A 25264-nucleotide genomic window follows, 5' to 3' on the forward strand; every position below is an offset into this window, starting at 1 on the left:
CAATACGGAGTTACGGGTTCATGAAGAAGGCACAAAATAAAATTATCAGTCTGACAGACAGCAACCAAACAATCCAAACTGAAGTTCATGTAAATTCATCAGAAATAGGCGGGATTGAAACTGATAAGCGACAAAAAAATAAGGCATGGTATGATATAATGATTTGATGATTTAAATCAATAGCAATGGTCAATAATCCTGTCAGCATAATGCATGATTCGCATTTTAGTTTCATGCGACAATTCAAGGTAACGATTCTAGTCAATGGATTTTTTATGTTCACTGCAACAACTGACTGAGAATTGATTTCGATAAAATAGACCGAACAGAGAGAGCGAATAGAGTCGGTCGAGTGAAAAGACGTTTTGTGTTGTTCGCTCTTGGTAAATATTTCATCTGGCAATCAATTTATTTAGAAAAACGTCCTAGAGTTCCTTGTTAGAAATTGCTATTGAGTAATTTTGGACTGTCTTTCTTTTGAATCGATAAAATTTCCCTCTTCAAACTCTGTTACTAGTCACGATAGGGTACAAATCTGTATGAAAATATTGACTACAACTACCGATCCTTTAATCATACATATGCAATTTTAATAGACATTAGAATTACTCACATATACGTATTCTTTATTACATTCGAAAACACACAATCTCCAAAAAGAATTGCCTGTGATTCCCTGATCGACAGTGTCTCTTATTTAATTGTGGTACCAATTAGGCGATTCCGTGAACGATATGACAATCAATTCTCCTTACCATAAAGAGCAAACCGTAGCAGAAAAAGTCGATCGCGTTGACACGTAAACAAAACATAGTAAGCTTCGAACGAATCCCTAACCACCCACTGGAGCACCATCTATTCTCGGCTATGGACATGCAATGATGCCGGTTTTCTCTTGGTATACGTTATGAATAGCTCTGGGAGCGTTATGAATAGAGAAAGGAAAGAGAAATAGAGAAGGAAAAATTGAGCACAACACTGGTTACCGAATACCGCAGACCTCTGCAGGTGCAGTATGGTTCGATTTTTCCCAGCAGCTCAGTTTTTCACCAGAAACAACGAAATGAACAACTTGAAATGAATCTTGTGTCAAGTGGTGCATACAGGAGACACAGCAAAAGGAAAATTATGTGTGCCGGCCTAGTTTCTGGTCTTTGGATTATGCTCTTGAATCAATCAAAAGTCCGTACATGAGAGTTATCTGCAAAAAAGTGATACCCAAGGCCAACTGTGATTAGGCGAATCAAATTCTGATCAGGTGATTGCTCTCAAAAAAATATCCTCGAAAGGTCGAAGAAAGATCTACCAGTGCGACAAAACACGGACAAAAATTCGATTCGATGATGTGTTACGTATTGTTGCTAACTGTGCTTACTGGTATTAGTGGTGCTGAGTGTGCTGAATTGATACACCTATACCTACCTAGTGTAGAGACCTCATTCTTGACACCCGGTATGGAACGAGTGTGACGACGTCCTTGACGTAAAAAAACGTATCACTCAGATTTTCCCATGGAAATTGCTGATGCCGCCTCGCAGCGACAGGATTTGCTTTCTCGTTATTACTCTCTCGTATTCTCTGTTGTACCGCGACCGAACCGAACTCAATTCCTTCTTTCGACGGTTCGCTATTGTGGTCCGGTTAAAAATAGTACGCGAAAAATGTGCACAAAAACAGACCACGTATTAAAAGGGATATTGCAACCGGGAAAAATATCAACAGGACAAGAAGAGGTTTTCTTTGCTAGAGGGAATTAATATCAAAATTAAGTTGGTCGTTTCATCGAGTTACAAACTCGAAATTATTTTAACCGTTTACAGTAATTGTTTGCATGAAATTCAGGAAACAAAAAACAGAATGATTATTCTATCTCAAATTTACAATGTGTGGATGAAGTGGGTGAAGTGGGTTATAAAATATTACTTTTTCTATTCAATTCTCTACCTTGCGAAAGCTCAGTACTTTTCGTCTTCTCTCTTCTTTGACAAACCGATAAACAATGCGCATAACAGTGTGAAAGAAAATATTATTTGAAGGCCACCGTTATGTTACCTTTGTTCTACATGACATAAGAATTTCAAGGGATTAGTAGTGACTCCAGTATAGTTTTCGTAGCTATAGTGCAAAGAATTTCAACATTATTGCCAATAGTTTAAAGTTGTTCGAATCTTCCTCAATTTTCTTAAGTTGATGACAAACCGTGTAGCCAACCTATTTTGATAAATTTACTGAGTACAAGATCAGTCTGATGAACGTAAAATCTAAATCATGCAGATCCATTATGCATTATGAAATTTCCGGAATTAGGTAAAATTACTACAAACAGTGGTTGATTTATGTTTACGTTATTAATACGAGTTTAAATCTATATTGATTTTTCACTTATGATATGAACATAAAAAGTTAACGAAAACAATGTTTCGTTGAATTGAAAGCATTTAAATGAAATCCCAAATGTTAGCGCGGGAAAGTAACGTTTCATTTTAATTGCTGTTCTTTTAGAAAATAATTTAAATATGTTGAAATTAAGTTCGATAATATTTGAAAAAAGGTTTAAGACTTAGGTGGGAGCATGACATACAAACAATGTATTAGTTTAATTATTGAAAAAGTATTTTACTGTTTAAGATACGTTATTAAAATAAAATCATATTTATTTCAAACTTTTGTGGTTAGGAATTTTTGCATCGCAGTCATAAGTCTAATCCACTCAATTATATCAATTTGCTCATAGTTAGTTCAGACATTATTTAGATAAATATGAATGAGCATAAAAAAAATTCTAGGTTTATTAATTATCATACAGCAACACCGCCCAAACTGATATGTTTGATAAACCAAAGCAAATGCATTGATGCTTTGTAATTAAGTCAACTAGTTTTCCAGAAAATTCCACTTAGAGGATCACAAATCAATCTGAGAAGCTCAATCAAGAAAAAATCCTGTTTCAATCCGCCTAGTGGTGTAATGAGGCCTTTCTCTTAAACTTTTATTTGAATCTTGAATAAGAACAGAATAAATTTGTTTCAGCATATCCTTTCCAATTTCTAAAGAATTTTGAGACAAGTTGATAAAAATTCTTCTTTTTCTTTTGCATTTTCGTTATACATGGCGGCTTAAGTTTTATTCATACTTCACCATGTTGTTTTCGATCGCATCCGAACAGTATTCAAGAGACCATAAATCTTTTCATTTGATTCTAAATTTGTAATAATCTACTCAGCCGTCCCTGAGAAAATGATGAAAGTTCCTTTTTGGAGTTTATGGCCACTATTTTCGGGACATCCGGAACTGGGAACCGGCATAGCTGAAATCGGTGCGTTTGACTAGCAACTAATACAACCTACAAATTGAAACAAATTTTAGTCGAATTTAGAAGTTTTTTTTTTACTTTTTTGAATAGTTGCTCTAAATGATGAAATTTTTATACCGAAAGTCGTATCCGGATGAAATTTCATAGGATTCAAAATGATTATAAGACATTTCATTCGTTTTATGTTAGTGTTTGGAAATCGGTTATACGGTTACTTAGAAAATCGAGCATAATTTTTTTTGTGTGCACATTTTACCCCGTTACTCTTTAACCGAAAGTTGTATCCGTATAAAATTCAATAGCAGGCTATGGCAGCGAGAAATCTTTCATTTGAATCTAAGTCGTAAAAATTGGTTCAGCCATCTCTGAGAAAATTAAGTGCACATTTTTATTAAGTACACATACATTCAAAAAACAAACGTTGACGCACACCCAGAGAGAGAGAGAGAGAGAGAGAGAGAGAGAGAGAGAAACTCGACGAAGCTCGTGGTAGTGAGGTGATGTTAATGAAAACTATAAATAATATTTGCATATATGCTGTTAACAAAATTGATGAATTCTTATTATCCCATTGAATAAGGTTGAACTTTACCCGGATCTGATTTCCAGTATAATGAAAGATAAAAATTTTATAACTTTCATATTATTTTCGACACAAAAAAGTTTGAAATTCTCGAAGCGGACTATAGAAATACTCATAGGCCTAGCTATTTAAAAGCCTCGTACTTGTAGACCTCACTATTTAATGGTAATTCAATACTGTAGTCAATTTAATGCTATGTTAAAGTATTTTCCAAAGCTTGCAATGGTCTTGAATCAATTTGGTGTAGTAATACAAGTAGCCCAAATATCCAAAATCCCAAAATCGAAGGTGTATAGTTGATAATATTATCAATTTAACAGTTCACGCAAAGTTAACAAAAATGTTTTAAGAATCATCACGACAATTAAAACACTGCCGTCATATGGTATCCGACATCAACTGGATGCTATCACCTTCCGCGGTAGTTAAAGAATGAGAGGAGCAATTGTATCATAACTCTACCGTTGCAAAGTGGTCACAATCGTGTCAAAACACACATTTTTTTATTTGAAGAATGGATCTTTCAGTTATAAAAATTATCTTGCACATAGATAGACACTAACTTTAAAAAAGTTGTAGATCATGTTTAAACAAAAAAACATGTCGAAGACTCATAAATCAAATTTTTGGAGATCTCAAAAATCAAGTTTTCCCATAATAACTTTTTTCAATGAATTTTCATAATTTTTAAATATTCTACCATTATATTTTAATTATCAAAATACATATTTTTGTCAAAGATTGAATATTTTTAAGTTTACAAACTAAAAAGTTTTTGATCAATTTGATTATAAAATACTACATATTCAAATATCAATAACTCGAAATTGTAGAAATATGTGGAACCAATTCCAAAAAAATTTGAAAGTATGATCAAAACACAATCAGAAAAATTATAGCAGTTTAATTGTCATTCTCCAAGTCCTGGCTTGCTAAACGACATATTTCCGCCTTGGCGTGCAAGTTTCTCGGATATTCGCGGTAAGCGAGCAAAACGTTGACGCGTTCCTTCCCTTGCTTCGATACCATTTATAAAACTTAAAAGCAAATGTCATAATCAAATTGTGTTACGAAAGATGTTATACGCAAATATCCTCAAAATGAGAGATGTGCAGATATTTTAATGCATTATGGAAAAAAACGTCAAGTCTAAGTTGAAAATTTTTTGATGGTAATACCCCCTTTTCGAAGTCCGGATATCCCACAATATGCACTTTCGGGAGAATTTCTCTTTCCTAAAGCCAAACAAAGTTTTTTCAGATGCCAATAAAATTTCACTAAGCCATATTGAATTTTATATTTTGCAATCTATCAGCGGTGTTCAAAATTGCATGAACTTTAACTTGTCAGCTCCAACAATGTCCAAAATAAATCATCGTGATTGCAAATATTTGCAATATGCACTCCAGGTTTAATATTTACCTATCGGTTCAATACTAGTCCAGTGTGTGATTCGTAGCAGCGTAGTATACAGTGAAAATAGAATTAAATGGAAAATCCTTAGTATATAATACCCCGAAAAAATTAACTACATACATTTTCAAATTATAGCAGATTAATAATTTTTTGCTTCGAACGTATCGGAAATTATCTTACTTGCTAATCATTACTTTAGAACCCACATTGAACGAGCTGCAATGAACATTGAAGAGTAAGAGAAAAAGAGAGAGCGAATGATGTGTACTAGAGAACAGCACCATAGAGCGAATTGTCACTGAAGAGAATCCTTAATACGTTCACATACGAACGAACCGCATCATAAATAGCAGCAACGATGGGAAAAACAGCCGGGGTGCAAAGCACTCGCTTGTCGGGTGCTGTTTCCCCCTGACCCGCACAGTTCTCTGCCAGAAGGCGGTCAATCAAGTGTAAAAGCTGTCACCGGTTTATGAATGAGTGGGGAAATTATTGTAAAATCTGATACGGAGCAGTACTTTGCTACCTGCAGAAGGGAAACTTCAGAAGATGTTTTTGTTGTAGCTAATTGAATTTGTTCTCCTCAGAAAGGTCCAGTTCGATGTTGTGCTTAATGTAAACAAGTGCTTTGAAAAACCATACTAATTATAACAAGAACAGCAGTGCGAGAAAACGTTTCATAGAATTATAGTATGCAGCAGAGTGAAGGATTTCCAAAGGATTAAATCGGATGTTAAAGAGGAATACTGGTTACAAACGGAAGAGCTAAATTTACAACAAAACTAACGAAAAAGAAGGTAAACAAATTCCATCTATGTGTTGTAGATGTTCCGGAGAACCCGCTAAAGGTAATCATGGACAACACCCGAAAAAGATGCACACATTTTCGACTACTTTACAGATTTGTGAGCGGTTCGGCTCTAATGCTTGGTATATTTTTATATTCTTTTTATTATACCAAGGTTAACACACGAAAGTGTTAATTTATCAAGTCTTTTTAAACGTCAATTTACTGTTTAGCTCTTTTGACGATCTAAATTTCGGAAATTTATTATTTTTTATCAAGGTCAACCCGCTAACTAACATGCTAATTCTGTACAATACCTATCAATGCTTCCTATACCAACAATCTATGCTTATGGGGCCGCTGCATATGCTTAGAATAGCGTTTGACTTGTTTAAAGGACGCAAATCAACAAAAACTTCTTTGATTGAAGTTCTATTTTTCAATGTATTCCAAGTAGATTTTACATCGATCATAGTTTTAAAACAGATATTTGGTTCAACTGATATCTATTTCATAGAACTATTAATTTACATGTCGTGTAAATTTGCTTATTATTCTGTGTAAGAGAACGTGTCACTTGAGCCAACTACTTCTGACTGGTGCCTTCGACATTCTGGAAAAATAATTCACTGTGAATATCTGTTATATATATTTTGAATTTCTTTAGTAACAATCTCAATTGAAGTATTTTTGATTTTTTTTTTATTTTATGATTTGAAGTAGCTGATAGAAAAGATTTTTAATGCGCTCGAGGTCAAGGTAATGAAATAATGAACAAAAAAGTTATAGTTTTTTAAGAATAGGTAAATTGTTGAGAATGGTTGAAATATTTATATGAAATATTTTGATGCCAATATTTGAAGGAACGTAAAACTTCATATTAAAAAAATTCTACAGATTTATTGCCAGATCAAATTTCCTGCATATGAAATGCCAGATTTCTCAGTTTTATTTGAATAAACTTTAAACAAACGGTTCATAATCGAAAATAAATTCCATGGTGTTGCAGCATAATTGAAAAGTTTCGCTCAAACAGAGTCAAATTTTACGTATGGGTGAGGCTTCCAGATTTTAAGAAGCAACTGGAACTTGTTTTTGTTAACATTGATGATGTCAGATTTTGCCAGACTTTTTCTTCCGAAAGGACCAGATTTTATTTTTTGGCCTTTGGCATCCCTGGTTGGAACAGGTATGGTGTTGTCCTACGTGTACCATAAATCCGGGGGCTTAAAACTGTTTCTAAAACCTTCATTAACGCCGTAGAATTTACTCGAAGCCACTGCTGGAAGAAATACGGTGGAATCGCATGCTCTTCTCTTCTTCTCTGCTTACGTTCATGGCAGAAGCAGAAAATTTTGTGTGCATAACAAGGGAACTTCTGTACGATTTAAACGTAATCACCTGTGCTTTTTGGTGTTTTTGCATCTTGTAGAAGATTTTACATTATCTGCCAACAGTTCCAATTAAAGGCGCATCCTCTGAGCGAATGATTTAGCAATGTAGATAAAATTTGTAACTTCGAAAACGGATTGTTTCGTGCATGTAGCATTTACTACAATCATCTCCCAACCCATGAAATTAGTAGTTCATATGGCGGTAGAAATATTTGCACTTGTACTCTAGGTGTTGATAATTCTTTTGTTTTAGAATAATGTGTTTTCATCTTCCATGGTTGCTGCAGTTTATAGTAGCTTTTCTCACGTCAAGCAAAATAGAACACTTCACGAGTGTTCATTGAGTGCTGATACAACATGATACAATGGACTTCTATTTGTACTATTTGAAACGTCCTTGCGTCATTTTGAAGCATCGAGTAGCATGACACGATAAAACCCCATTAAGATAGTGAACGATGAACCATCAGATGTAAAAAAGCCGTTTTCCCAGCAACAAACTTAATCGATATCTAACAGCGAAGTAAGACACAACTAAACACAACTTCAGTGACTGTGCATTTTGAGTACGTGCAGAGAACAGATTAATGAGTCACGTTTTATAACTATAAAGTGCAACTCGTTTTGAGTCAGGTCATAATTTCTCCCCAAAAAGAAAATAGACATTACAAACGACTGTTGCCCACAATGCAATCAAAATGCTTGCTCTGTTCACACAGTAAAACTTTATTACCACAGAATTCGAAAACTGCCAAGCTTTCTGGAAAACATCGTGGCTTCGCTCGAATTCATTTGGGGTAGGCGTACCAATATTCGTCTTAGATCTGCTATCTCAGTCTAACGCATTAGCACAGACAGTTTGCTTCATTGACTACACCATAGTTGCACAATTTGGTAACGGATACACCGATTAAAGTGCAAAGCATTTACAGTACCTTCAGGCTTTAACCAAGTTTCGGTGCGGCTACCCATTAGGAAACACTATGTACGGGTTACGGCACTGAATCCAATCTGAAGTTGCGGTCGAAATTTACGGATATGCAATTCGGGTGTAGAACCTTCCCGATTGAAAAGGAATGGAAAATTTGTAAATAAATACGAGTGCACGTGTTTCTCGGAGCTATGGTGCGAAAATGATATCCGTTTAATTCGAAGCAGTTACTCTGCTATAGATTAGATCAAGCAAAATTTCTTTCACCCCACATTCATCAATCTTGTCTGTGAAACACAAACGCTTTTGTTTTCTCAACTTTTTTGTTGTTTGTTGTGAGTTACTTTAAATAACACATCAAACAATAAGTCGTGTGACTGACTCAGAAAAACACTTCTTTTTTACAAACAATCGATTTTTTCTTCAATACAATCTCCTTCAAGACCAATACAATGATTACAATGCTTCTCTAACTTCTCGATGCCGTGTTTGTAGAAGGATTTGTCTTTTGCTTCGAAATAGGCTTCACATTCAGTCAATTGGACGACCAGAGCGTTCACCATCATCTGTGTCTGTGCGACCACGTTTAAATTCAGTAAACCAATTACAAATGATTCTTTTCGATGGATAATACTTTTGGAGCCATTTCTGAGTTTGTACTTCGTTTTTGTTTTGAATCTTGTTTTGAAAATTTATTGAAAGATGGCTTTTTGGTCAAGTGTTGCTTTACAAAATATTTATTTTGCGTTAAAAGGCGACGTTTCGAAGGAATATCCCTTCATCTTCAGGACAACTATAAGGTTAAAATACATGATTAGTCACAGTTTTCACATTATACAACTTCATAACAAATTGTTTACTCACAAACGACAACAAATATTTTTCGTCAAGTGGATTGAAACATCGAAAACGGGAACGGTTACTCTACACTAAAAGCACAAACGGTGTGAAAACATTAATTTTGAACGAACTGCGATTTCCTCCAGCAATCCATTTATGCATCGGAAGGTGTTCTGTATGAGTGCTGGATAGAGGCCGAGTTTTCTTCATTTTTGAATGAAATCCTTTCGGCTAAGCTGTGCGCACAGTTTGTCGACAGTATTCGCATAACTTTTGTATAATCTGCGTTGTGATAAAGGAAGGCTGTTGTAGAAGGTAACGTTGTTTTGAAAATGACAAAAGTAGCTTCACTTAAATGGCTGTCACATTTTTCTAACTAATCGAAATTTCACAATTCCACACATTTCACCGATTTCGGCTATATCGATTCCTAGTTCTCGCTTCTCGGAAATACCGGATATAGTTGTCAAAAACTCAGAAAACGAAACCTTTTTCATTCTTGTTTTTATTCAAGATTCAATGAATAGTTTTATGAAGAACCCTTAATAATATTTATGGAAATATGAATTAGTAATATAAAAAATCATAAGCACACCACTAGGTGGATTAGAGTAGTTGGATAGAGACAGTTATTTGTACTTATGCTGAAATCGAGTCATTTTAATCTAATTCTAAGTTTTTAAAACTACCAGGTTACTTTTTCCAAGTAGCAAATGTAACTTATTGAACATTCGAGAAGTTCTACAATTGATTTAGAAATGTTATTTATGTTAGATATGATCAAAAAGATTTTGAAATATATTAAAATTGATTGTGCAACTTATCACTGTTAAGTTTCACAATACTACCGAAAAAATCACAGTAGAACAACTTTAAGTACATCTAAAACAATTGTGCAGTAAATCACCAACTTGTTAATGTTTCACTAGAAGTTCTGCAAAAAATTTCACATCGTCATGTGAAACGGGAGTAACTATAACAATTGAGCAACTTATCAAAAACTTTCCAAACGGCTGTCATAATTGTACCGGACACAATATACGTCGAAATTGCTTTAAATCTCTTGTGGAAGAAAAATTAGTGAAATGATTGATGCTCTCCGCAATTCAAAAAATGATTAGCCGAATTGATAACCTTGCTGTGAAAAATATGTTTCTGCTGAGTCCGCATAGTTTTGACTGCCTCATGAATTTTTAGGTCAGTGTGTGCAGTTTTCTTCAGTTTTTGAAAAACAATGATATAAAATTCAGAACTTACAAAAAAGTTATGCAAGATTTATCGGTTTGAATTGAACGAAAAACTTGCAGACATGAGATTATTATCATAAAAGTTGCAGGAATACAGCATTACATACGCAATGAAAACAAAAATCAATCAGATAATTTGTATTCGGTTTTCATCTCGCAAAAAATAAGCAGACCTGACATCACTTTTTCAAGATATTGAACGAAAAGTTAATTCATCATAGTTACTCTCATAGTTATATATTACCGCTAGAGCAACTTGTTTTTGCAAACTGCAGCACATGAGCGTACCAAAATAATACCTACAGTGCGTATCACAAATGTCGGGTTCACTAAGATAAGTAACTAAACTGTATTGTTTAATTCAACTAGAAGATTACTGATAAAAAAACAAAACGTAGAGCATTTCTTTCCGAAATATTAACATGTTAATGTTTCCTGTTATTTAGATAATATATGTCATCACGTTGGGTGAACCATTTTCTATTCAACTCACTGTTACCATCGATGCCATACTGGAAAATATTCAAGCAAAATTCATTTCGAGATTTTTCAGATTTAATATAGCATTAGTTTGATCAAAATCGACTGAGATTTTTAAGAATGTTTGAATACATGTATTTTAAACACCATTCCGATGATTCTCATTAAAAATAATAGACTGTTATTTTCATAATAAAAATAATAGTTTGTAATTGGTGCGCAATCAGTAAAACACGTTAATTCAAAGGCGCTTGAAAATTTCGGCCGTACGAATACTTGTTTCACCGTAAAAATGCAGTTCGTTGTCGACTTTTCAATTACAAAAACACTAAATATCAATTCTACAATGTTATGTAGGATTATCATTTTTCATGTGCAGATTTTTTTTACAAGATCCATGTTTGTGTTAAGAGCAGTTGTATTGAAAATCAAATGTGAAACATATTCATTCGAAATTAAGTTTGCATGTTTTTGTAAACGTCATTCCATTTCTTGTTTGCATTACGTAGTAATTCTCACGAGTTTCACAATTGTTTTTTCGCTGACTTTATTACTGCCTTTGTGATGGGATCGAGGCATGAGTTTTTGTATTAGATGCACAATAGTTGTCAATAAATGTTCGTAATAACGGATGAACTTGAAGATATGTTGCACAATGCAGACAAATTGCGCTTTTTCCATAACACAACAGTTATCTGAATAGTAATATAAACTAACTTGATAAATTGCCCAATCAGTAGAAAAATACAGGACAGCAACTTAACGTGCTACTTGGGTTCTTAGTGGTTTTATGTTCGAATTGCAACTCAATATAGAATGACCAACATCAGAAACAGTTCCTCTTTTTCTAAGAATAGCTCATCGCTAACTTCACCATTTTATCATCATTTTTCTAATTGGTTATGTTCATATTCCGATCCCAAGAATAAATTTACTAAATTTTTTATACCTTCTACCAAATGCGTTCTGTATTTACAAAAAATGGTAGTTGGATAGCGTCAGGTCTAGACTACAAGAGGGGTAAAATAGCATTAGCCATTCATTATAGTTATAGTTATAACACTCTTCGGTTCCCACTATATGCGGAACATAACCTTGTATACGTGAACATTCGCAATGGCGTCGATTTAAACAACTCTTCGCATTCGAGATATCCATAGTAAATTCACTTTTCGACACACTTTAATGACGTAAGGTAAAAAAGATCCTAAATAAATATACATACATTTGGATACCTATGATGATACGACGCGAAACGAAAAAAGGTTTCGTTTTGAACTGCTCATGCATCGTTTCTAACATGCAATATCGCAGTTTGACCTAAATCTCCTATTGAATGATTCCCAAGCATGTGGAGACGACTATTTTCGTCGCACCAGATCATGCAGCAATCCGTTCTGGCATTTGAATTCTCATAAACCAAAGTGCCAAAATTCTCGACTTACAGCACGTCGGTTTGCGCTAGTCTTACAAGCCAGTCGTCGTATGTTCGAGACCCGACCTGGAAGGATTCTTAGTGTCAGTAGGATCGTAGCACCAGCCATGCAATAGTTTTGTGAGCTTTGAGTCGGCCGAGCAGTCTGTTGAAACAGAATTCTATTCTGAAACCATTAGCGCAATGTTATTTGAAAAGATAAGTTTAATTAACTCTTGTTGCATTGATAATATTTCAATTATTATTTATTTTGCACCGATCGAGTAATTTATTAGCTTGACCTCCTTATTGCTTCTCTTCGAACCATAGTAAAACCATGCAATCCAACAATGAACACTAAAACCGCACCGAATGAAATTTGTTAAATTATGCATGGAAGTAAAACACTGAAACCTAAAAAACGTAGTGCATGGTGATTATCGTCAACAATTGAGTGTCCTACTCAGGGAAACCTAATGAAACGCTCAAGTGTTTGATTATCACAAATTGTTTTTTTTTTGTCGAAACCACAACTAAATGATAAATTTAGCATTTGTTAGAATGAAATTAAAAACACACTACGCTATCGCGTAAAAGTCTAAAAATCGATCATCCGTTGTTGAAACATCTACAACAGCAACAGACCAATTACCTCCCTCCACAGTTAAACTCGATACTTTCTACCCGTTTCAGTATAACAAAACAAACAATTTATAGCTGGTGGACATTTCAGCACTCCCCGAAGAATATCGATTTAAACGCACATGTACTTCAACGTGTGTGCTTTTCCACAGTCACCTAATAGCCTTTGGCATTCGTATTTACCCCACTTGGTGCCACCGTCAGTTCCATGTTGACCGTTAAGTTTCACTTAGTGACCATTTTCCATGTCGTCTCTGTACGGATTCTCGCCCGGAATCATTATGCCATATTCCTCGAATGGAGTTCACGTTTCCTTCTAGAGATGATTCAGCCATTGTATGTTATATAATTTTTTTTTTCCATAAATACGTTTATTTCATAGGCAATATACATAAGTTTTTCTTCGCCGTGGCATCCACAATACATAGTAGTTTAAACCTAATACATTTCGAATATCATATTAGTATGTTGGTACTCATTAGTTAATCTAAACACTGTTTTTATCAAGCGAGTTGCTATTTTAAATTACATTAAATAAAATACATTTATTTTGTACATGATCTTATAACTATTTCAGGATTGTTTGTATCAGTTCACCACTTATATTCAATATCCTATAGTTGGCTATTGGTTGAACTCATGGAAGAGAAAACAGTTTAACATAAAATAAAATTTAAATTGGAACTCCAATGGATTTAATGAAATGATAAAGAAGTTTCATGTATGGAAGGTCACGACAAGCAAGAATGTCGCGAACTGGGACATTGGATAGTCTACCTTGGGTACGCAAGGAATTTATTAGTTGAGATCTGACATCACGAAACTCCACGCATGTCCAAACAACATGGTCAATATCGCGGTAACCTTCGCCGCAAGCACAATGATTAGTCTCGGAAAGTCCAATTCGAAGGAGATGTGCATCTAACGTGTAGTGATTGGACATGAGTCTGGACATCACACGAATGAAATCTCTACTCACATCCAGTCCCCTGAACCATGCCTTTGTCGATATTTTAGGAATAATTGAGTGCATCCACCGACCCAGATCATCTTTATCCCAAGAAGCTTGCCAGCTGGCAAGTGTTCTTTGGCGAGACGCGCTATAGAATTCGTTGAAAGCAATCGGTCTCTCATAAATTTCACCCTCAATAGCACCACGTTTGGCTAAAATATCGGCTCTTTCATTGCCTGGAATGGAGCAATGAGCCGGAACCCAAACTATTGTGATTAGATAATTATTATTCAATATGTCGTTCAGACACTGTTTTATTTTACCCAAGAAAAACGGTTCATTTTTGCCAGCAGCGTTTGAGCGAATGGCTTCAATTGCACTCAGACTATCTGTGAAGAGGAAATAATGGTTTGGAGATAATGTGACGATTACATTCAAGCTATAATGAACTGCTGCTAACTCTGCTATATAAACAGATGCAGGTTCTTGAAGCTTGAATGAGGCCGAAACATTATTGTTGAACATACCAAACCCTGTCGCTTCTTCAATTCGCGATCCGTCCGTGTAAAACATTTTCTCAGAGTCAATATGCCTGAACTTACTTGAAAATATTTTTGGGATTTCCGTCGAACGTAGATGATCCGGGATTCCACGCACTTCGCGCTGCATGGATGTATCGAAAAATAAAGTTGAGTCAGGGACATTTAGGAGGCTGACACGGATAGGAATATATCTTGAAGGGTTGATTTCCTGTGACATATGGTTAAAATATACTGTCATGAATTTTGTTTGAGATCGAAGCTCGACTAGTCGTTCGAAATTATTAATTACCATGGGATTCAGCACATCACATCTTATTAGCAGGCGTGATGAAAGCTCCCAAAATCGATCTTTTAATGGAAGAACTCCCGCCAGAACTTCAAGACTCATTGTATGTGTCGAATGCATGCAGCCTAAAGCAATTCGCAAACAACGGTACTGAATTCGCTCAAGTTTGATAATATGAGAATTTGCAGCGGAACGAAAACAAACGCATCCATATTCCATCACTGAAAGTATCGTTGTCTGATACAATTTTATTAGATCTTGCGGATGAGCACCCCACCAAGACCCTGTTATTGTTCGAAGAAAATTTACTCTTTGTTGGCATTTCGTTATCAGATACCTAATGTGTCCTCCCCACGTGCATTTGGAATCAAACCACACCCCGAGGTATTTGAAAGTCAAAACCTGTTCGATTATTCTTCCCATCATATGAAGCTGAAGTTGCGCGGGATCATGCTTTTTTGAAAAGACGACCAGCTCTGTTTTCTCCGCAGAGAATTCGATACCAAGATGAACAGCCCAAACGGACAATTTATCTAAGGTATCTTGCAATGGTTTTTGCAGATCAATAGCTTTGGATCCAGTAACTGAAACCACGCCATCATCTGCCAATTGTCTTAGTGTACATGGGGTTACTAGACAGCTGTCAATGTCATTCACGTAAAAATTATAGAGGAGCGGACTGAGGCATGAGCCTTGCGGGAGACCCATGTAGCTAATTCTGATTGTTGCCAAATCGCCATGTGAAAAATGCATGCGTTTCTCTGACAAAAGGTTGTGCAAATAATTATTTATAACCGCTGGGAGTCCATGTTGGTGGAGCTTGTCTGAAAGAACATCAATGGAAACTGAATCAAATGCTCCTTTAATGTCTAAAAATACAGATGCCATTTGTTGCTTTTGAGCGTAGGCAATTTGGATGTCAGACGAAAGTAATGCAAGGCAATCATTCGTCCCTTTATTTCTACGGAAGCCAAACTGAGTATCTGACAACAAACCGTTCGTCTCGACCCAAGTGTCGAGACGTCGTAGAATAATTTTTTCGAACAATTTTCTGATGCAGGACAACATCGCAATGGGTCTATATGAGTTGTGATTGGAAGCTGGTTTCCCCGGCTTTTGAATGGCGATAACTTTCACTTGTCTCCAGTCAGGTGGAACAATATTTTGCTCAAGAAACTTGTTGAACAATTCCAACAAACGTCTTTTTGCGAGGTCGGGCAGATTCTTCACCAAGTTGAATTTAATTCTGTCCAATCCAGGAGCGTTATTGTTACAAGACATGAGTGCTATGGAAAATTCCATCATTGAAAAGGGGCTATCAATGGAATCATCATTTGAAGAAGACTCCCTAACAATGCTATGCGTAGGAACGGAATCTGGACAAACTTTCCTCGCAAAATCAAATATCCATCGATTCGAGTACTCCTCACTCTCATTTCCTACGTTACGATTCCTCATTCGTCTGGCCGTATTCCAAAGAGTGCTCATTGAGGTTTCTCTTGACAAACCTTCCACAAAATGTCTCCAATAGCTGCATTTCTTAACCCGAAGTATGTTCTTGTACTTGGTTTCTAAAACCAAGAATTTTTCAAAATTCTGAGGAGTTCCTCCTCCTCGTTTTAAAAACGTCTTGAAAGCATTTTGTTTCGCGTGTTTAGCATCTGAGCACTCTTTGTCCCACCAAGGATTTGGAGGTCTTCTGTTAGACGATGGACCAAGAAATCGTTTGGTTTGGGCTTGTTCTGCGGCCTCCAGAATCGAACAAACGAGGAAGTCATATTCTTCAAGTGGGGGAAGCTCTTCCATTGAAGTTAAGACACTTGAAATATTACTTTGGTATTTAATCCAGTCAATATTTTTTGTCAAATCATATGGAATATTAACTGAATTAGCAATGCCTTTGTTACTGCTAATTGAGATGATGATTGGTAAATGATCGCTACCATGTAAATCAGGAAATACTTTCCAGGTGCAATCTAGTCGAATTGAAGTCGAACAAAGAGATAAATCTAATGCACTTGGACGTGCAGGAGGTCTTGGGATCCGTGTCATGCTACCCATATTTAGTACCGTCATGCTAAAATTGTCGCAAATATTATATATTAGAGATGATCTGCTATCATTGTAAACGGAACCCCACATCATTCCGTGCGAATTGAAATCTCCTAAAATCAAACGTGGAGCAGGAAGGGCTTCGACAATTTCATTAAGCTGTCGTTGTCCAACTTGAGCTCTTGGAGGAATATATACCGAAGCAATGCAAATGTCCTTTCCTTTAATGTTTATTTGACAAGCAACAACTTCTATACTAGAAGTCGAAGGAATGTTTAATCTATAAAAGGAATAACATTTCTTAATTCCTAAAAGCACTCCACCATACGGGGAGTCTCTGTCGAGACGTATAATGTTAAAGTCATTAAAATTTAAGGCTATGTTTGATGTAAGCCATGTTTCGCACAAAGCAAATACATCACATTTTTGACTATGCAACAAAACTTTAAATGAATCAAGTTTTGGCATGATGCTTCGACAATTCCACTGCAGGACAGTGATTGAATCATTTGCGGCGGATGATAAATTATCCATCAAATGATACAAAACCTGTAAGAGCTGGCCATTGAGCTGATAACTGTTTCAAAAAAGTTCTAGCTATTGGAAGGAATGCTGTTATGATGGTCTTTAGAGGTTCAGAAATATTGAATGCAGCGAAAATCCATTCTACAATTTCCGAAAATTTCAGTAATCCTGTTGGTGAATGTGAAATGGAGCCCACTGGATTATTGTCTTTTCTTGAGCTAGTTCCTGGATTGGTTTGTGAATTTGACAAACCAGGAGGCACAGTTTTTGGTTTTAAATTTGGCTTTTTAGCTTTAACATGGGGATCTTTTTTTGAAGGTATAATTTTAGGTGTCTTTTTTGGTATTTTGTGGTTTGTTAATCTCCTCTTAACAGACCCTTGAGGAGTGACAAACGAGGTATCTTCACTATTTCCGTCAGAGTCAGATTCCTCTGGCTCCGCAAGATTTGAAAAACCGTTTTCGGTTTCCAAAGGGGAGACATGTATGACCGTTTTGAGCATTTCTGCATATGTGCGCTTAGACCGTGCTTTTAAAGAAAGCTTCATTTTGTCTTTACGCAGCTTAAATGCAGCGCACACTGAAAGATCATCATGAGGGCTTTCCCCACAATAAACACATTTTTCAACATCTTTATCGCAAAGATTATCCTTATGAGGCCCTTGACATTTGATACATTTGGACTTATTACTACAGTAAGTAGCTGTATGTCCGAATTTTTTACAGTTCGTGCAATTCATAACATGCGGTACGAAAAGCCGAACAGGAAGACGAATTTTATCGATATAGACATGGCTAGGCAATGCAGATCCGGCAAATGTTACGCGAAACGAATCTGAGGGACGATAAGACTTTTTTCCATCGACAATAGATGCTGAGTACAATTGTTTGCACTCGAGTATCTTAACTCCCTCAAGCATGGAGTTTTTAAAACGGCCAACTCCATTTTTAAGTAAATCATCTGCTGTCAGACTTGCTTCAGTCACAACACCGTCAATTTCTACCTCCTTCGATGGAATGTAAACTCGATATTCAATAGCAAATAATTTACAGGTTACAATATCGTTTGCCTGTTTCAAGTCGTTAACTACAACTCGAATTTTATCTCTATTAACCTTACAGATTTCTTTAACTTCAGAGAAATGTGATGTCAAATCCTTTGTAATTTGCATCAAGTTTAAAATCTTTTCTTTTTTTCGAAGATAGACTATCCATGGCCCAGTGGTACCCTGTGGATAATGTTTAGCCCTCGGAGTATTTAAACTTTTACTAGTATCCGGAATCGGATTCGGATGATCTTCCATGAGATCATCCATTACATTAAATTTTTTTTGTAAATTAATAATACCAAAATAAAAACTTATGTTTAGTAAAATTTCAGATATAAGAAATAAAAAATAAATTAAATTAAATCTACCTTGTAGCTGATGTCTCTGTTCCTTTATCGTGAAGAACGACGTGAAGCTCTTCCAACGATTTCCAATTGGCAGTCTTTTGCTGTTTCCAATTGGCAGTCTTCTGTCGTTTACTGCTATCTCAGTTGCTCTGCCGTCGTTGTGAACACCACTGCACTTGCTGTACCTGACCCCAGGTACAGTGCTTTTGCTCTTGGTGGCGATCAAATGCGATGCTTGCAGTGTAGCACCTCGCGATATATGCCGTCTCTTTTGATCCTACGCAGCGTACAAATTCTGGTACCTGGTAGATCAGCACTGGGTTGCTTTAGCACCTCTGTGCCTTTGCACCCCTTCGTCTTCGCACCTTTATGCGATGGCACCTCTGTGACTCGTCACTTCTATGCTCTCGCACCTCTGTGTCTCTACACCTCTGTGCGTATGAACGGGATGGCCTTCGTTGCTAGCTTTCCAGTCGGGAAACGCCCCGAATATTGCGTTTGCTATGGGCAGTTTAACTACCTGAAGCTTAGAATTGTCTCGGTAGCAGCCGTTAACTCACGAGCCAGTACAATCGAAACACAACCTCTTCGCTTGAATGGTTTTTACTGAATGATGTTATATAATTGATGAGATCGCTACGGGCATTTGAATACATTGTTTTTCATTATTTTCAGTTTCCGAACAAACAACCTCACCTAGTTGAATCTCACGATATTGGGGAAGGAAAAACCGCTACAAGGAAAACTGACATGTGCCCTTAGCTTGTGATAAATCCTCTAATCTGCTTTTAACAGTTTATATTATTGCCATTATCAATTCGCAGTATTAATTGGTAGGCCACTTTTCAATTAAAATCGTAATTCAGGATATTTTGAACAAAAATTGGTCAAAGATTTCATATCATGAGTACACAACAAGCTCAATTCCTATAGAATAAAGATTATCAGGAATCATAACAAATTGGCTCAAATGGCACGGTCCTCTAGTTATTTGGAGATTTGTGCCTTGCCGTGCCTTCTCATCACTTTCCGGACATAAAGGGAAGGATAAAAGGAACATGAAATGGAGTTGTGAAGTAGACGAGGTGGGCAAACAGCACAAAAAATAAAAAAACAAATTGTTCTGCATCCCCAAAAGGATGCTGATTAGGATATATTGTACTCTCAGAACCACGATTTTTGAGCTGGCCGGAAACATAAGTCAAGTAAATCTTGACCAATCGATTTAAAAATTTTACAGAATATTCTCAATAGCTATCCCCACAGAGGGTAGGGGTTTTTTAAAATTGTGAATTTTTTTATGAACAATTTTGTGATGAAAAAATGCAGTTTTATTTTCAAAGGGCTGCCATTTCACAGAAAATCAATTAATTAAAAAAAACCCTACTCACCTCTATGCACACTGTAATATAAAATTAGAAAATGTTTTGTTTTATGTTCTAGATCGAAAATTGCGGGAGCTGAATTTACGGCCGTCAAAATGCAGCATTTTCGCGGAAATGCCGCCAAGCCGCCATTTTGTCTTTCAATTTTTGAAACTGATCATTTTTTTTGTACCTCAATGTACATATTAAAAAGTGTACTGTTTTTCTCCAACAAAATATATGCGAACGTTAAGTATAGTTCATAGGGTTACTATTACAAAGCCAGGTAACCTTAAGACGGTTTTCACAAGACAATGGGCCCTTTGAATAAAATGTAGTAAAGTCTCTTGTTTGTAGTATCTTCTCAAAAACATAGTCCACAGAGTAAAACACGTTTGGTTTGGTTTTAATTTTCTACTTCACTTTATCAGCAAACACACGAGTAGCAACCTCTGGAGCTACCTACCGAAAAATTGTAGTAAATACTACATGTTCGAACGTTGTTGTGTAGTAAAGTCTCTGCTTTTGACAGGAACGTGATCCACATGTAGCATTTACTACCGAAATTCAAGCATGCTACGTTTTATTCATACGGCCTAATGTTTCTTGTTTTAGGAGTACATGTAGTGGTTCAATGCATAGTAACGCAGTAGTAGGAGTTGTCGTGAATCCTACTGTCATTTCCTTTCACGACCATCTATTGAAGACGATTTGACTGAAATGTCGCAACTTCACGGTTTTGCCACCATACAAGACATCTGAAATTGGTCTAGCAACAGTTGTGTAAGTGAAAGTATCTGGGTATGAGTCCCCATGATTTTCCAAATCTAGTCTGCATTGGCCAAAGGCCATTCAAGCTCTCTTAATCCTGAAGTTAATGTGAGCGGACCAATTCATTTTTGAATCAAGAAATTAACCCCGACGTATTTAACTTGATCAACCCCATTAACTTCTTAACCAACGAACTATAATGGACGAGGTCCTGTGATTATTATACGACAAGTGAAAAGCACTATCAATCCAACCTGACAACTTCATTGCTCAACAGATCGCAGGGCCTACTGCATTAAACCAAAATAGTGTTAATGCAATTTTATGCAAATACCGGTCATCGGCAAAACCGTAAGTCGAGAATCCGAGGTCAGGTCAGGTCAGGTCTAAACAAACCGTCAGCGACTTGGTTTCATAAAAGTGGGGTTAGTACACCACCTTGATGTCACCTACAGACACTCAGCTCAATTTCTGCTTGCAGTAGCGATGAGCAGTGAAGTCTATTGCGAAGCATTGCATATATCCAATTTGTGATTGCCTTCAAGTATCATGACCACGAGCTGCTTCCAGAATTGAATTGAAAAACACGTTATCGAAGGCACCTACAATATCTAGGAAAACTCCCAAGCCAGATTGCTTTTGTGAGAAAGTTTTTTCAATTTTATAGACAACATCAGGTAACAGGGTTGTAGTGGACTTTCCACGTTGGTAAGCATGTTGCATTCCATGTAGCGGATGCACGCCCAAACTAACAATGCTTATATAGTGATCGACTATGCGTTCCACTGTTTTAAGAAGAAATGAGCTAATATTGATAGGCCTGGAATTCTTTGCTTCCTCATAAGTGTCGCGACCGCCTTTGGGAATAAATTTCACAATTACTTCTTGCCAAGCTCTTGGAATATATCCTGTCGCAAGACTAAAAGTAAGAATGTTCTTCAAACATGATTGAAATGTTCATACTCTTTCGGCAGTAATACTGGGTAAACTCCATCCTTTCCAGGAGACTTGTACGGAGCAAAACTCTCAATTGCCCATTTAACCTATTTACTATTTTTCGACCAAGTGCCCAAGAATCGTAGCTACCCGAAAAAGTCTCAGGAACAGTTGTCGGTGATGACCAATTACATCTTGGAAAATGAGTGTTAAAAAGATAGTTAAGCACATCACCTTCATCAGACTCACCATCTGAAGTTCTTGAGAACCCGACATGGAAGTCCTTCCAAAGCAAAGAGTTACGTCCAAAGCATCTTCTTCTTATCGCAAAAGTTGAACGATTTCCTTTCTCTTATCATACAGATAGCGAACCATGAAAGGTTTCCTTAGGATAGTTCAAGCATTTAAAATCCCACGAGAAGCGAAGAAAGAAAAGGCCCACTGTATCAGAACATGTTGCAATATACTATGATACATATTGCACTTTAGAATGTGCTTCGAACTACAAGCCTTTTCGCACTCTCTCATTCTGCTACTAACGCAGAAGGCGATAGCACCCAGTCGACGCAGTTCTGTTGACCAAATGTCATCATAGACGCTCGGAGAGGCATGAGATAGGAACTTGTGAGGAGTTAGTTATCTCACCATTTGACAGCCACAAATGATTATGTTGTTAATAATAATAAAAACAATAATCGAATCATAATGTTTCATTATGCTGCTTGAAAGTATTACTACCCATTTAACTTGGATTTCTGATACAGCAGTAACATGAGGAAAGGTTTTCGTTTGATTGACTCAATCGAAAGAGTGCATAAGAAGTTAATTAACCAGTTTTAATTCAAACGAAGCTTTGTTTCTATAGTTTACAATTAAATAAAATAATTTTCGCTGAACGTATTATATGTTGGTCAAAATGTCTAATAGTCATAGAACTTACGGCACAGATAAGTACGAAATTTTCAAACCAGATTGTACAACTATTTGAACTTATAGACCTGGCTATTTGATGGCCGGAAAAACTTTTTACGACTGTGATTGTCTCCGAGTTCCGGTTCTGGAAGTATATTGTCAAAAACTTCATCGAAACTAGCATCGATTTCTAATGACGTGTTAATGATGAAGGCATCGTTACACCACAAGGTAGATATAAATAGGGTTTTATCTGTAGAATCATATTCTAGACTCTAAATGACTCAACGTACTCAAAATTTTGAAAATACCCAGCTGTAACATTTTCATTTAAAAAAAACACTAATCAGGAAAAGGTTTTAAGCTTCAGTTTAAAACGATTATGGGAAACACATGTACAGGTTTTTATTTGATTATTATTAGATTCAAAAATATTCAAATTGAGTTTCATTGGATTCTTGGATGATTAAGGTTAAGGTTAGTTTTCGATCAAAAGATACCTGAAAACAAATTCAATTCGACCAAGAAATTGTTTTTGTTAAACAAACTTCTATCTCTTGGAATTTCCCATCTTGCAATGTATGAACGGTTGGTAGGGAATATGATTACCTATCTTGGGCCAAATTTTCATCAAAATCAAAAATGGTGTTTTATTTTGGTAAATCGACTTTTAATTTAATTTTCTAAATCGATTTTTCCGCTTCTTGTAGGATTTGTCATTTTTCGACTAAAATAAGTTTGACCTTTTTCAAAAGACAATCTAGATCAATTTTGGAAAAAAAAAACAAATATGGTTTTTGGTGACAGAATCTACATGACGAGAAAGTTTCATTAAAATCTGCGAGGGTGCAGCCAACTTCGATTACGATTTGTCGCGAAATTCGCCAGTAACTAACACACTAATGAACCGAATGTCATGAAATTTCGACAGATAACATATGAGCAGTCTCTTTTGAAGACAATGTCATCTCGCCGAAAGCCGTTTCACAGAAAGCCATTTCGTCGATACGGTCATTTCGTGGTGGTAGAGTCACAATTATCATAATCCTGCTCTTGAACTGATTTGAAACAATGCAGAACGACAGATGATATTGTTCACGCCCGTTTTGTCAACTGGTCGATCCCTCGAGAGCAGGATGCTGATCCCCATTCTGCATAAATCTGGGGAGGGTGCTGTGAGCACCAATAGCCTTCCACCCCGAAGTAATACCTAGCGGTGGTGCCGGGGAGGTAGGGTTGGAGATCCAAGGTGTTTTAGTGGGTAGTTCCAATCAACAGTTGGGTAGTCCTGTGGAGAGTCCCACACTCCGTGCGTAAATGCATTTCACCTTGTAAAAAAAAAAAAAAAAAAAAAAAAAACGCCCGTTTTGTCAACCTATAACAAAATTGTATGCGATAGGCCACCGCTTTAAACGGCTACATTGAATTTACAGTCGTTTGGTCATATACAAAACAGTTGTAAAATCCTTTCGCTGAAATTAATTTTTGGACGAAATGGCACTTTCGGCGAAATGACACTTTCGGCGAAATGACACTTTCGGCGAAAAGGCCCTTGCGACCAAACTGTCTTCTTCCGGGAGATTTGATATCACTGTGTTGATTTTGAGTTCATCGATTGTAGAGTTGTTGCTAAGTTGCAAAATCTTAAATGTGTTTCTGACAAAATTGCTTGAATAATTATTCTTCGTATCTGATTTTTCATAGTATTCGGAATCCAGCTTTCTCACAAAAAATTACAAGAATTCTTCATTTGTTCCGTCCTTAGTAATAACGACGATGCAAATGATCGACACTCCTCTCGAGCGTTTTTCGAAATAAAAATCTCCACTCATCTCAGCTCAGAGTGAAATCAGTTGACTACAGGAGTAAGATGAAAATAGGAGTTTCCACTACTTTTTCCACGGTATAGCTTCTTAGCGCCGAAACAAAGACATTGTATTTGATTTTATCACAATTCAAAGATTGAAAGTCAGTTCGAGTTTACATCTCATCCAAGTCAGTCGATAAAACAAAACCGCTTACGTTGGGGACAGAAAAAAACAAGTACAGTATTGTGTAGTAAACAATAGACCTCGAAAATGAGTGAACCAAACGAACAAAAGCTACGAAAGAATACAATTATTGTTGACTTCAGACAGTGCAAAATTCGACCTTCGATACGAGAACTTGAAGGTTTGCTTAAGGAGCAAATGCATCTTGACATTAAACGTGTGCATTTACTTCAATGCAATAAGACCAATAATGTTGTTTATATCCACTTCTATAAAGAGTTGGATGCAATTCTATTCGCTAAAGACAATAACAATGTGCACTATGTGGAGCATGAAAATATCAAGTACAACATTCCAGTATATATGGAAGATAGTGCTATAGAAGTGCGTGTGCATGATTTTCCCTCAAGCGTCATCGATCCCTATATTCGCGCAACTATGTCCCAATACGGAGAGATTCTCTCTATCGAAAAAGAAAAAGTGGAAGAATT

The 25264-nt window shown here is 36.3% G+C and overlaps 1 protein-coding gene across 5 annotated transcripts in view; it reads left to right on the plus strand.

The window, feature by feature from the left end:
* Positions 1-1021: 1021 nt before the first annotated feature.
* Positions 1022-25264, plus strand: part of LOC131439382 (uncharacterized) — a 43867-nt gene continuing 19624 nt past the window's right edge. For 3 of the 5 annotated variants that reach the window (XM_058610317.1, XM_058610313.1, XM_058610316.1), the window contains exon 1: positions 1022-1258. The gene's annotated coding sequence lies outside the window, so the exon portion shown is untranslated. Of the gene's footprint in view, positions 1259-5658; positions 6110-25264 lie in introns of those variants that run through there. The other 2 variants (XM_058610315.1, XM_058610314.1) reach the window with 2 other exon arrangements.

This window comes from Malaya genurostris, chromosome 3 (assembly GCF_030247185.1).
Source record: "Malaya genurostris strain Urasoe2022 chromosome 3, Malgen_1.1, whole genome shotgun sequence".
NCBI classification, from domain to species: domain Eukaryota; kingdom Metazoa; phylum Arthropoda; class Insecta; order Diptera; family Culicidae; genus Malaya; species Malaya genurostris.